We start from the raw sequence: 15,176 nt of genomic DNA on the forward strand, positions 1-15,176 counted from the left end.
TATTGAATACGACTTGTCACTCCAAAGATATGAGTCTTTCCTAACTCAGCTGCCGGAGAGGAAGGAAACCACTCAGGTATTTCACCATTTGGCCAATGGTGACTTTAAAACAGTGGCTTTGACAGGAGAAAAAAATGGAGATGGATCAAAAACATCGTAGTTACTCCACAATACTAACCTAATTGACAGAGTGAAAATATTACAAAACATGTATCCTGTTAGTAACAAGGTACTAAAGTAATACTGCAAAAAATGTGGCAAAGCAATTAACTTTTTGTCCTCAATACAAAGTGTCTATAAAGATTTTATACCGTTGGGCATTGTTTTCTAGGAAATTTAGGATTAGCTAACATATGGAATTGTTTTATATCATTTAGCTATTTGATTTAGAGTTTTAGGACCCCTTTAGGTGTAATAAAATATATATTTAAAAATAATAAAATATTTAATTTGGCCTTCAGTATTAAGAGTTCCTCTGTCCAGTGTCTGTGTTCTTTTGCCCATCTTAATCTTTTCTTTTTACTAGCCAGTCTGAGATATGGCTTTTTCTTTGCAACTCTGCCTAGAAGGCCAGCATCCCAGAGTCGCCTCTTCACTGTTGACATTGAGACTGGTGTTTTGCTGGTACTATTTTATGAAGCTGTTAGTTGAGGACTTGTGAGGCATCTGTTTCTCAAATTAGACACTCTAATGTACTTGTCCTCTTGCTCAGTTTTGCACCAGGGCCTCCGACGCTTTCTATTCTGGTTGGAGACAATTTGTGCTGTTCTGTGAAGGGAGTAGTACGCAGCGCTGTACCAGATCTTCAGTTTATTGGCAATTTCTCGCATGGAATAGCCTTCATTTCTCAGAACAAGAATAGACTGACAAGTTTCAGAAGAAAGTTCTTTGTTTCTGGTAATTTTGAGCCTGTAATCGAACCCACAAATGCTGATGCTCCAGATCCTCAACTAGTCTAAAGAAGGCCAGTTTTATTGCTTCTTTAATCTGGACAGCAGTTTTCAGCTGTGCTAACATAATAGCAAAAAGGTTTTCTAATGATCAATTAGCCTTTTAAATTGATAAACTTGGATTAGCTAACACAACGTGCCATTGGAACACAGGAGTGATGGTTGCTGATAATGGGCTTCTGTACGCGTATGTAGATATTCCATAAAAAACTCTGCCATTTCCAGCTACAATAGTAATTTATAACATTAACAATGTCTACACTGTATTTCTGATCAATTTGATGTTAATTTAATTGACATAAAATGTGCTTTTCTTTCAAAAATAAGGACATTTCTAAGTGACCCCAAACTTTTGAACGGTAGTGTATGTATCTTTTTTTTACCCCCTTTTTCTCCCCAATTTTGATCTGGTCTCATCACCGCAACAGACTTGGAAGGCAAAGGTCGAGTCATGCATCCTCCGAAACATGACCCAGCAAATCACGCTTCTTAACACCAGAGCGCTTAACCCGGAAGCCAGCTGCACCAATGTGTCGGAGGAAACACTGTTCACCTGACGACCAGGGTCAGTCTGCAGGCGCCCGGCCCGACACAAGAGTCGCTAGAGCGCGATGAGCCAAGTAAAGCACCCCTGGCCAAACCCCCCCCCTTATTCGGACGACGCTGGGACAATTGTGCATCACCCTATGGGACCACCGATCACAGCCAGTTGTGATACAGCCCTGGATCAATCCCCGGTCTGTAGTGACATCTCTAGCACTGCGATGCAGTGCCTTAGACCGCTGTGCCACTCGGGAGGCCCTTAATATTATCAGCTGAGAAATAAATATCGTAGCAGTAGAAGGCTGGGATCCTCCTCTTTTTAATGACAACCATCAAAACTCTGCTTTCACACAGGATTGCATATAGGAATGTTTGGGCTTATAAGAACACTTACTTCACTCCATGCATCGACCACTGTTCGAGGAGCATGCAGCATCATGGATAGAAAGTTTGGAGTGTAGCATAAGGTAACCAGTCCATCCAGTATGTATGACACAGTCCACACTCAAAGGCGGATTGGTCTACCAAAGACATCTTAAATATAGGTTGTTATTTTTGTAATGTATTATGCGGTAGGCTATTAAAATCAAAATTAAATCACATTTTATTGGTCGCATACACATATTTTGCAGATGTTATCGCAGGTGCAGCGAAATGCTTATGTTTCTAGCTCCAACAGCAGTAATACCTAACAATAAAAACAATACACACACATTTTTAAAAAATTAAAGAAAGAAGGCTATGTATAGTATAAATGGGACAATCATTTAATTCAGTTTATTTTGGGGCCTTGGGCTCATATATACTGTAGACCTATGTGTATGCATATGCTCTAATATGTGTATGGGTGTTTTGAAATAACCATCACCTTAGAAAGCGCTGTCCCTTTCCTTGTGTTTGGCTTTGAAACAACATTCACAACGACCATGTTTTCCACTCAATTTCAACCTGTTGTTGAACTTCAATTAGGTTGCTTTTCTGTTACTTATTATACTTATTTTCCACCATCATTTGCAAATAAATTCATAAAAAATCCTACAATGTGATTTTCTGGATTTTTTTCTTCTCATTTTGTCTGTCATAGTTGAAGTGTACCTATGATGAAAATTACAGGCCTCTCTCATCTTTTTAAGCAGAAGAACTTGCACAATTGGTGGCTGACTAAATACTTTTTTTGCCCCACTGTATGCAAAACTGTAATAATTGAGCACAGAAGACAATGAGCCATTGTTGAAGTTGAAAATACATCTAAAAACATTATTTTATCCAAAGTGTTTATCCCTTACTTCAACCAAACATTTATTTCTTAATAAAAAAATACAGCTATAAAAAATTATCTTATGACTGGATAGATAAATAAAGTAAGGATACAGGGATAAAAGTCCTAATGGACGGAGGGATTAAAGGAGGTTAAGTTGGACAGATTGGTATGATAATGGAATGAACGTATTGTTGAAGGGAGGTTGAAGGTGGATGAGTGGGTGGGTGTGTCTGTATTAGGGTTTAATATTTTCTCTGGATTTTACAAATGGTCTATCCTGAGAATAAATCACTTTTCTCCCGGTTAACCAAGGAATTTCCTCGCAAAAAAAACGGAAGTGTCATTCAAAAGCATTATAAAACATAGAAATATGAAAATTCAAATCTGATGTTACCTGAGCCTGATTAACCATACATTAAATACTTTTTATGAGCCCTACATTAACTTCTTGACGCTACCCATCCCTTAAGCTGGATAATTGTCATCAGCAACCGCTGAATAGCATAGCGCCACAGTCAAATAATAATCAAAGAAAATTATTCATATTCATGAAATCACAAGTGCAATATTGCAAAACACAGTTTAGCCTTTTGTTATCCACCTGTCATCTCAGATTTTGAAATTATGCTTTACAGCGAAAGCAATCCAAGCGTTTGTGTAAATTTATCGATAGCATAACAAAACATTATGTACACTAAGCATTAAGTAGCTAGGTCACGAAAATCAGAAAAGCAATCAAATTAATTGTTTACCTTTGATGATCTTCGGATGTTTTCACTCACGAGACTCCCAGTTACACAACAAATGTTCCTTTTGTTCCATAAAGATTATTTTTATATCCAAATACCTCCGTTTGTTTGTCGCGTTATGTTCAGAAATCCACAGGAAAGAGCGGTCACGACAACGCAGACGAAAATTCCAAATAATATCCATAATGTTCACAGAAACATGTCAAACGTTTTTTATAATCAATCCTCAGGTTGTTTTTAAAACATATAATCGATAATATATCAACCCCAAATGTCTTTCACAGTAGGAGAGGAAAAAACAATAGCTGTCCAAATTCTGTTGCGCGAGCAAAACTCATGTGACCACTTGACGCGATGTTATCGTTCTGGCTCATTCTTCAAAATACAAGCCTGAAACTATGTCTGAAGACTGTTGACACCTTGAGGAAGCGATAGGAAAAGGAATCTGGTTGATATCCCTATAAATGGGGCAATGGGTGTGTCAACAAAATAGAAGCCACTTCCTGGTTTGATTTTTCTCAGGGTTTCGCTTGCAATATCAGTTCTGTTATACTGTATATATGTATTGGATAATGTCACAATCATTTGGGCTCATTAAATGTTGTTAAGCTCTTGAAGCTAGGGGGCACTATTTTTATGTTTGGAAAAATAACGTTCCCAGAGTAAACTGCCTATTTCTCAGGACCAGAAACTAGAATATGCATATAATTGTCAGATTAGGATAGAAAACACTAAAGTTTCCAAAACTGTCAAAATATTGTCTGTGAGTATAACAGAACTGATATTGCAGGAGAAAACCTGAGGAAAATCAAACCAGGAAGTGCTGTTTTTCCTGAAAGCTCTCTGTTCCATTGGATGCCTTGCCTCCATTTAAAGGGATATCAACCAGATTCCTTTTCCTATGGCTTCAAGGTGTCAACAGACTTTAGACATCAGGCTTTTATTTTGAAAAATGAGCGAGAAAGATAACATTGCATCAGTGGATAGCTGGGTGTTCGCAGAGTTTTGCTTGCGCAACAGAGTGGGGCAGCCATTGTCTCTCCCTCTCATATAGAAAAACTGACAGTCCCGGTTGATATATTATTGATTATATATTTTAAAAGCAACCTGAGGATTAGGATTATAAAAAACGTTTGACATGTTTCTGTGGACATTACGGATACTATTTGGAATTTTGGTCTGCGATGTCGTGACCGCTCGAGCCTGTGGATTTCTGAACATAATGCGCCAAACGAATGGAGGTATTTTGGATATTAAAATAATCTTTATGGAACAAAAGGAACATTTATTGTGTAACTGGGAGTCTCGTGAGTGCAAACATCCGAAGATCATCAAAAGTAAGCGATTTAATCTATTGTTTTTCTGACTTTCGTGACCAATCTACTTGGCTGCTACTGTTTGTAATATTTTGTCTACTGAGAGAGATGTTCTTACATAAACGCTTGTTATGCTGTATTGAAATCTGACACGCCGGGTGGATTAACAACAAGCTAAGCTGTGTTTTGCTATATTGCACTTGTGATTTCATGAAAATTAAATATTTTTAGTAATTTAATTTGAATTTGGCGCTCTGCAATTCAGTGGGTGTTGATGAAAATGATCCCGCTAAAGGGATGGGTGCGTCAAGAAGTTAAACCATCAATCTCCGCTAAATCCACCCGCACAGCTGATCTCCATTGCAACCATTATTGGTCACCTCATTACTGCTCCCTAAAAGATGTCAGTGTTACCTAGCCCTGCTTGCGTACTGGATATGAGTCAATCATGGTCACGTGATGAGGTAACCCCACTTGCGAACTTCAAAACCAGTGTCTGCCCTCAGCCCAAGAGTCTAAATGGTCTAAGATGTAGAGACCCGGGTTCATATCCTGCGTGTTACACTTGCAGCCGAAGTCTGTCAATATATGTTCCCCCTCTGGTTGGTGTTGTCATCACAACTTAGTTCTTTTTGAACAGACTAAAAGCGATTGACAAGCATTCCGTACAATAGAAAAAATAATTTCCTCGTATACCACAGTTAATCTACTGTGGCAATTTACCAGACACTTTCATGAATTACTCATTTTGGTGTAGCCTATTGTTATTATTTGATTTGTTTCCTATTTATGATATCCATAAGTGTCTGGTAAGGTAATTTCTTATTAAGATCGGGGGTAAAATATTCCTGGACTGTCCATGTTTGAAATGTTTAACTTAATCAAGTCAATCGTGGGCAATGAGATATTTGTGCCAGAAGGAATGGGCCTGAATCTAACCCACGCCAACAGGGTAGCCCCATACTGTATGTGCGCAGGGTGCCTTATCGCTAGATCACCCCAGGCCGCATTTGAACTTCCTCATTTGAATTTCCTGGTGCAGCAGGAAAATCCTCAACGGGAAAAGAGTGATCAAGTTAACAGTCGCCATCTGTAGATGTGTGCTGATTCACAACATTGTGAGACATGTACTGCTGGACCTGTATACATTCATCAAATTCCCTTTCAAAATAGTTGTATATAAAGCTGCTATAAATAAAATAATCAATAATTCAGTGATTTACTGAGTCCACCCTCTCCTCCAACACATTGTTTCAAATAATGACACTTAAAACGGTTTTAGATGCTCTAGTTATTGGGGATACATTTTTCAAACCTGTCCAAGTATTTACATAAATTCCTGTTGACATTTCTCTAAGACATTGAACTTTTTATATTTAACCATTTTAAAACAATTTAGGCACTACGGAAACTACTACTTTGTGATTGAAAACATGTCCAATGAAGGCTTATGAAGATTTAAAACAATAGCCTATTCTAATTAGGTGGGCATGTCTGTCAAAATTGTACAATCCGACAACCAGTTTTGATCAGAAGCAAGCTTCTGGAACTCCTGTTGCAATATAATTTCACTATAGTCACTTCAGGAGATTTTAAAACGCCTTTTAAAATGGACCCCATATTTAGTTTTGGCAACTAAACTGACCGGGCTGATTCTAACCTATTCATAGGCTACATATTTATTTCAGCATAAACATGTTTTACAAACGTTGTTGTTGCTGTGGTTGTTTTTATTAGCCTGTTGTGTTGCATAAATTAATGCATGATAATTCCCAACAAGAAAAACAAATGGCAGCCCTATCTATTTGGAGTAGGCTGTATTTGAAAAGCCTCGTTTGAATTCAATCTTAATACCATGTGGTCCTTTGTAGCTCAGTTGATATAGCATGGTGCTAGTAACGTTAGGGTCGTGGTTCGATTCCTGTGAACGCCCTTCGTAAAATGTATGCACATATGACTTTAAGTCACTGGATAAAAGCACCTGCTAAATGACAGATATGTAACCTATACTCATGTATAATAACCTATAGGCCTATAATAGAAAATGTAAATGTATTTGTTAGATAGAACATAGGCCTACTACGTGTGACAATTTGTTATGCATATTGAAATTGAATATAACCCAGTTGCAACAAGCCTCATTTACATTCAGTAGCCTACATTAGACTAATCCAACAATCACATATCGCCGCAGTTATGTGCACTCGCCTTTGATAGGAAAGTGTAGGACGAAAAACCTGGCTCACCGTATGACAGTCTTCCCAGTGTGTTCACGTCAAGGTCCAAGGTAACCGAGGCTTATCGCCATCACATTTCTTCTTCCCTTGTTATCTAGTGTCGCGCCCTGTCGGTGAGTCACTGTGGATCTTGAGGTCCCATCTGCCCGTATTGGACTGCTATCTCCCCTTCAATGCGGTAGCGCGAGCACCGTAGCATCAAGACCTGCACAGATTTATCTTCAGTGGTTGCTGTGGCAACAACACCAAGTGCAAGCTGCATGCAGCTAAACTGCACAAGACTCAACGGTCAAGCGTGGCTGTGGTCTGTTATGGCTGGAGACAGCAGAACCTGTGGCAGAACCATTCAATTTCACTGTCAATCAGTGGTAGGCTGTATAAATCTCTGCATGCAAATATATGTTTTGTTTGCAATTGAAATGCTCATATCACAATTTGTTTTTGTACAGGATATGTACAGTGGGGAGAACAAGTATTTGATACACTGCTGGTTTTGAAAGTTTTCCTACTTACAAAGCATGTAGAGGTCTGTAATTTTTATCATAGGTACACTTCAACTGTGAGAGACGGAATCTAAAACAAAAATCCAGAAAATCACATTGTATGATTTTTAAGTAATTAATTAGCATTTTATTGCATGACATAAGTATTTGATCACCTACCAACCAGGGAATGAGACAAGAAGGCCGTTGTGGGCGGTGAGTTGTCTGGACAACTATCACAATACAGTGCTGAGTTATTGTGAAGTAAAGTACAACATGTAGCTGAAAGTTCACTGCTCACCTTTTTCATCTTTGTCATTTTCCATCGTCATTTTCCATTGAACAGAAATGGAAAACCATGAGGTTGAAAAAGGTGAACATTGAACTTTCTGATACATGTAGCAATCTTGACTAACTGTGGGTGTGTCACCAGTCTGTGCATGTGTGTCTCTTGTTGTGTCTCCTGCCTGTGTGTGTTTTGTGTTTGTTTCCTGTGTCTATGTCTGTGCTTCTCAGCCCTGCTGACACAGGCATTCCAGGACCACGTGATGGTATTCACCCAGACTAAGAAGCAGGCCCACCGGATGCACATTCTCCTTGGCCTGATGGGGCTAAAGGTGGGGGAGCTGCACAGGAACCTGTCCCAGACCCAAAAGACTGAAGAGCCCCAGGTACCTAGACACTTTCCAACTAACTGGCCTTACAACTGGGCTTGCGCTGCTCCACAAAGAATTACGCTCTGTTTTAAATTTCAACAATTGAATGTGCGGCTCTTGATAAATTGCTATGCAAAAGCTATGCCTCCAGTGTAGCAGCTTAAAACCTACAATTTTTGCGATGCCCCAGTGTAGTTCCCCTGTAACACTTACAGTTACACACTATTACCTACTTACACACTATTGCCTGATTTACACTATTGGACCAAGCAAAGTTGAGCTGTACTGAGCTGGCCCGGTTACGCATCCACCATAGTTGCGGCAACCGTGCTGAAAAGGACAATGTGAAATGAAACTACGTTTTGTGTCGTTTTTGCAATCAGGCATTTTACATTGCTAAAATAATAAGTTTGCATAATACATACCCAGTCATCTTTTCTCAGAAATTAATCGAGTAGCTGGTGCAAGATTTTTGTTCTGTTGTGCGGAGATAAATAAGTAGAGGTCAGGGTGGGAAATACATTTTTGGGTCAGCCAGCAAAAACAATCTACCAGCCACTCAACATTTACCTGCCCAAATATATATTTTTACATAATTTTTTTTTAATCAATGGATGAGCATGCTTTGTAATGTTTCTAAAGCAAAAATGTATTACTAGTATGTATTACATTCTCAATCAAGCACATTTCAGCTGGCCCTTTAAAGGACGGGATGTTACCGTGGTAACTGGGCACACTCTTGTCTTCCTAGCAGCAAATTCAAACTAACATTGAAAAACAACCTAGTGTGTGAACAAAGCTATGCAACTGGCCAAGAAACATGAGGACAAAGTCACACTTTAGTAACTTTTCTTGTCAATTGTGACCAACTTCGACATGCGGGCTTTTGATTGAAAAATGTTTCCCAAATGCTCTGTGACTACCCACCAACGTGGCTAATGAAATAGTCATTCTTACACACCAATGACAAAATCTTCCCGCGTTTGGCGGGTGTTAATTTACCACCCTACTAGTGGCTATAGTTTACATAAAAGCTGCCCTTCACTGTAGAAATTAACCATTTCTCCTCAGATGATCAACCTGACCATGCTGATGAAGCCATTTTCAGATTGAAATGCACCCGCTAACATTGTCCTTCTCCTCCACAGGTGATCAACTTCACCATGCCCAACACAATGAAGCACTACATTCACAGGGTGGGCCGCACAGCCAGAACCTGCAAGGTGGGTCGCTCTGTGTCCATGGTGGGCGAGACAGAGAGGAAGATGCTCAAGGACATTGTCAGGAAGGCCAAGACCCCTGTGAATTCCCGTGTCCTGGCACAAGGTAAAAGCTCAACACTAGGACCCTTTTAAAATACTGCAGAAATGCATCTTTCCTTCCTTGTGTACTTGAGATAATATCTATAAGTGTTTGGATCGGTATAGGCAGGGATATCACCCTGTCAATTTGAACAATTCAAATAATTCAGATCACTGATTACTTAAAGGAAGGTAAGGATTCATTTCTAAAGTTTTCAAAATGTTGAAGTCGATTTCTATTGCAACGGGACTCATCTGACTAAATAAAATAAAAGGAACCTCGGTATACCTACTCCTCATTCAAGAGGGACTCTAGTCTTCCAAAGTTGTACAATTCAATGTTATTCTTAAAGGATTATTCAATTAGATTTTTTTTTCTGGTTGTGCTTTTGTGATGACTGAGCTGTTCTCTCTCTCCTTCAGAGGTGATTTCAAAGTTCCGAGACCTGATTGAGAAGCTGGAGAAGGACGTGTACGCCGTCAGGTGCCTGGAGAGAGAGGAGAGGGCCATGGCCTACTCGGAGGCTCAGGTAAAAAGCAGCATATTGTGTGTATTCAAATACATGGTGTATGTGTGTTCCTGTGTTCATGTGTGTGTATGTGTATTTTGTGTGTGTGTGTGCACGTGTCATTCAGATCAGTGTGGCACAGAAGCAGCTAGCATAAAACGCAGACGACAGACCTCCAGAGGACGTGGTTCCAAATGCACGACGAGCGCAAGAAAGACCGCAGGGAGTACCGCAGACCAACACTTACTATAGGCCTGCCAACCTTCCTACCATGTTCCTCGCTGCTACTAGATGGCATCTTCATATCACAACATTCTGCCCTTTCGATGTTATATACACAGTACATGCAGTGCATTACCATGGACAGCATAGCTCATCTCACTGCAACCAATGCCAACGACCTCGACTACAGCTCAACTAAAACAGGCCCTTGACTAAGACCCAGCTAGGGTCAGCACTTTGTTGGTCTCTCTTGTATGTACATTGAAATGAGCCTTTTGAGGCTTAGCTGTCTGTGTGCAGATGTATCTGTTTTCTTTGAGCTGTGTATGAGCAGCTTGTAAAGCCCAAAGGCAGCAAAAATCTCTATCTGCATAATTCATGATTTAACTTTATTTCACCTTTGTTTCTGCCAGTGACCAAAGCTCTAGCGGACTTTGACATGGCCCTAAGGGGAAAGAAGAGCGAGAAGTTCATCATAGAGGGGAAAAGGAAAGAGTTATCGGTACGAGTGCTCAGATTAGTTCTCTGTTTGACTGGTACCATATGTTTTTTTCCTAGATTTTTCTGTCATTTTGTTCTGTATAATTCAAATTAATGTTAACAGAATTCCCCATCACCAGTGTTTCCACTCAGAAATATTTTACTTATTCATTTACACACTTTATAGCATTGAAACCATTACATTTGACTAATAATTTGCCATTTATGTCCTCTGTACACTAGATATGGTATTGAACTAATTATAAACTGGTAAGGGATGCAACAGTTGAAAGTCCAACTCAGGCTAGCCAGCTCAAATCTCCAAGCGATCAGTTCTGTCATATAACTAAATTACATTTATGTTTACTTAGCAATCTTAGAGTATCCTGTAGTTATCCGGTATACATCAGTCCATATTGTAAGGAGCCTTGTCCGAGCCAGAATGGCCCATATGGTAGGAGCCTATCCTCTGTCTGTAGCGCAAGGCAGCTTGATGTACAAGTAGACTTCCTGGATAGGACGCTACTCTATCTGAGCGTTATTACTTTCACTATGCAGTTGGAGCTAGATAACCTTTTCTTCCCTAGTTGTCTCCACTGAAATTCAATTTGCTAGAGTGACATTTATTGTATTGTGCACGTCTCTCTATATTTTTCATCTTCATTCTATCCATGTAATGGTGCGGAGGGGAGTGCTGCCGTTTTATCGGCTCTTAACCAACCATGCTATTTTTTTGTTGTTGCGTTGTTCTTAACTTGTTTTGTACATAATGTTGCTGCTACCGTCTCTTATGACCGAAAATAACTTCTGGACATCAGAACTGGGATTAGTCACCTCAAATTGGACGAAGAGTTCTTTAATGAGTCGGACGGGGGGGATACACAACTACAGACACTCGACCAGGCCCAGATCGCCGTGATTCGATGGAAAAGGAAATTGAGGTTTTGCGGAAAGAGATCAGGGTGCCTTGTGAGGATCAGACAACAAGTGGCTAATCTGCCCTTGCCTTCTATCCTGCTAGCTAACGTTCAATCGCTGGAAAATAGATGGGACGAACTGAAAGCACGTATATCCTACCAACAGGACATTAAAAACTGTAATATCCTATGTTTCACCGAGTCGTGGCTGAACGACGACATTAGGAACATACAGCTGGCGGGTTGTACACTCTATCGGCAGGATAGAGCCTCTGGTAAGACACGGGGCAGGGGCCTATGCATATATGTAAACAACAGCTGGTGCACGACATCTAAGGAAGTCTCAAGGTTTTACTCGCCTGAGGTAGAGTATTTCATGATAAGCTGTAGCCACACTATCTACCGAGAGAGTTTTCATCTGTATTTTTCGTAGCTGTCTACATACCACCACAGACTGAGGCTGGCGCTAAAACCCCAATCGATGAGCTGTATTCTGCCATAAGCAAACAGGAAAACGTTCATCCAGAGGCAGCGCTCCTAGTGGAATTTAATGGAGGGAAACTTATTAAAACAGTTTTACCTCATTTCTATCAGCATATTAAATGTGCAACCAGAGGGAAATAAATTCTAGACCACCTTTACTCCACACACAGCGATGCGTACAAAGCTCTCCCTCACCCTCCATTTGGCAAATCTGACCATAACGCTATCCTGCTGATTCCTGCTTACAAGCTACATGTTAAACAGGAAGCACCAGTGACTTGATCTATAAAAAAGTGGTCGGATGAAGCAGATGTTAAACTACGGGACTGTTTTGCTAGCACAGACTGGAAAATGTTCTGGGATTCTCCCGGTTGCATTAAGGAGTACACCACATCAGTCACTGGCTTCATCAATAAGTGCATCGAGGATGTCGTCCCCACAGTGACTGTACGTACATACCCCAACCAGAAGCCATGAATTACAGGCAACATTTGCACTGAGCTAAAGGGTAGAGCTGCCGCTTTTAAGGAGCGGGACTCTGTTAGAGTCGTGTGTATAGGTGGCAGAGAAGTCAGGCGAGGCAGGTTCAAACTGAGTGTAATGGAGTTATTCAATAACAATAAAACAAAACATACTCCAAACAGTAAATGTAACAATAAACAAAGTGGGTACGAGGACCCGTCGCGCACCAATACAACACAACACTGAATAACAAACAATCTCTGACAAAGACAAGAGGGGAAACAGAGGGTTAAATACACAACAGGTAATGAATGGGATTGAAACCAGGTGAGTAGGAAGACAAGACAAAACCAATGGAAAATGAAAAATGTATCAATTATGGCTAGAAGACTGGTGACGTCGACCGCCGAGCACCGCCCAAACAAGGAGAGGCTTCGACTTCGGCAGAGGTTGTGACAGTACACCCCCCCCCCCCCCCTCCCCCGACGCACGGCTCCAGCAGCTCGTCGACACTGGCCTTGGGGACGACCCGGAGGGCGAGGTGCAGGGCGATCCGGATGGAGACGGTGTAATTCTCGCAGCATGGAAGGATCTAATACGCCCTACACCGGAACCCAGCATCTCTCCTCCGGACCGTACCCCTCCCAGTCCACGAGGTACTGAAGGCCCCTCGCCCGACGTCTCAAATCCAAGATGGATCGAACGGAGTACGCCGGGACCCCCTCAATGTCCAAAGGGGGCGGAGGAATATCCTGCAATTCAGCCTCCTGGAGCGGGCCAGCCACCACCGGCCTGAGGAGAGACACATGGAACGAGGGGTTAATACGGTAATTAGTGGGTAGCTGTAACCTATAACATAACTCGTTCACTCTCCTCAGGACTTTAAACGGCCCCACAAACCGCGGACCCAGCTTCCGGCAGGGCAGTTGGAGGGGCAGGTTTCGGGTCGAGAGCCAGACCCTGTCCCTGGTGCGAACACCGGGGCCTCACTGCGGTGACGGTCTGCGCCTTCTGACGCAGTATGGCGCGCTGAAGGTGGACGTGGGCGGCCTCCCAGGTTTCCTCCGCGTGCCGGAACCAATTGTCCACCGCAGGAGCCTCGGTCTGACTCTGATGCCAAGGAGCCAGAACCGGCTGATGCCCTAATACACATTGAAAGGGAGAAAGGTTAGTGGAGGAGTGGCGTAGCGAGTTCTGGGCCATCTCTGCCCAGGGTACGAACTTCGCCCACTCCTCCGGCCGGTCCTGGCAATAAGACCACAGAAACCTCCCCACATCCTGGTTAACTCTCTCCACCTGCCCATTACTCTCGGGGTGAAAACCTGAGGTAAGGCTGACCGAGACCCCCAGACATTCCATGAACGCCTTCCAGACCCTTGATGTGAACTGGGGACCCCGATCAGACACTATATCCTCAGGCACCCCATAGTGCCGGAAACGTGTGTAAACAGGGCCTCTGCAGTTTGTAAGGCCGTAGTGAGACCGGGCAAAGGGAGAAGACGACAGGACTTAGAAAAATGATCCACATCGACCAGGCTCGTGGTGTTACCCTGTGAAGGTGGAAGGTCAGGTAAAAAATCCACCGACAGGTGCGACCACGGCCATTGTGGAACGGGTAAGGGTTGTAACTTACCTCTGGGCAGGTGTTTAGGAGCCTTGCACTGGGTGCACACTGAGCAGGAGGAAACATAAATCCTCACGTCCTTAGCGCACCGTCCGACCTATCCCAGGATGACCAGAGGAGGGTGACGTATGGGCCCAATAGATCAGTCAGTCGTGGACAGCAGACGGAACGTACAGACGCCAGCTGGACACTGAGGGCGAGAGGGCTCTGCAGGTGACGCCCGCTCAATGTCCGCGTCCAGCTCCCACACTACATGCGCCATCAAACAAGAAGCTGGGAGTATGGGAGTGGGATCCATGGACCGCTCCTCTGTGTCATACAGCCGGGACAGTGCGTCTGCCTTAACGTTCTGGGAGCCTGGTCTGTAAGAGAGGGTAAACACAAAATTAGTGAAAAACATGGCCCACCTTGCCTGACTAGGATTCAGTCTCCTCACCTCCTGGATGTATTCCAGATTGTGATGGTCAGTCCAGATGAGAAAAGGGTGTTTAGCCCCCTCAAGCCAATGTCTCCACTCCTTCAAGGCTTTTACGACAGCCAACAGCTCCCGGTTCTCCACATCATAGTTTCGCTCCGCCGGGCTGAGCTTCTTTGAAAAGAAGGCACAGGGGCGGAGCTTCAGTGGCGTACCCGAGCGCTGAGAGAGCACTGCTCCTATCCCAGCTTCGGATGCGTCCACCTCCACTATGAATGGCAAAGAGGGATCCGGATGAGCCAACACAGGAACCGAGGTAAACAGAGCCTTCAGGTGCCTAAAATCCCTGTTCGCCTCAGCCGACCACTGCAAGTGCACCGGCCCCTCCCTTTAGCAGTGAGGTAATTGGAGAAACAACCTGACCAAAACCCCAGATAAACCTCCTGTAGTAGTTGGCAAACCCTAAGAATCGCTACACCTCCTTTACCGTGGTGGGAGTAGGCAGTGCTCTCCATCTCCACTCCTGACGTGGAAATCAGATGCCCTAGGAAGGAGACGGATTGTTGGAA

The 15,176-nt window shown here is 42.6% G+C and overlaps 1 protein-coding gene across 1 annotated transcript in view; it reads right to left on the bottom strand.

Annotated features, from left to right (window-relative positions):
* The window catches only part of LOC110493892 (E3 ubiquitin-protein ligase RNF182), a 31,983-nt gene extending 24,609 nt beyond the window's left edge, over positions 1 to 7,374 (bottom strand). The window contains exon 1 of the mRNA XM_021568457.2: positions 7,066 to 7,374. The gene's annotated coding sequence lies outside the window, so the exon portion shown is untranslated. The remainder of the gene's footprint in view (positions 1 to 7,065) is intronic.
* Positions 7,375 to 15,176: the final 7,802 nt, after the last annotated feature.

This window comes from Oncorhynchus mykiss, chromosome 17 (assembly GCF_013265735.2).
Source record: "Oncorhynchus mykiss isolate Arlee chromosome 17, USDA_OmykA_1.1, whole genome shotgun sequence".
Lineage (NCBI taxonomy): Eukaryota > Metazoa > Chordata > Actinopteri > Salmoniformes > Salmonidae > Oncorhynchus > Oncorhynchus mykiss.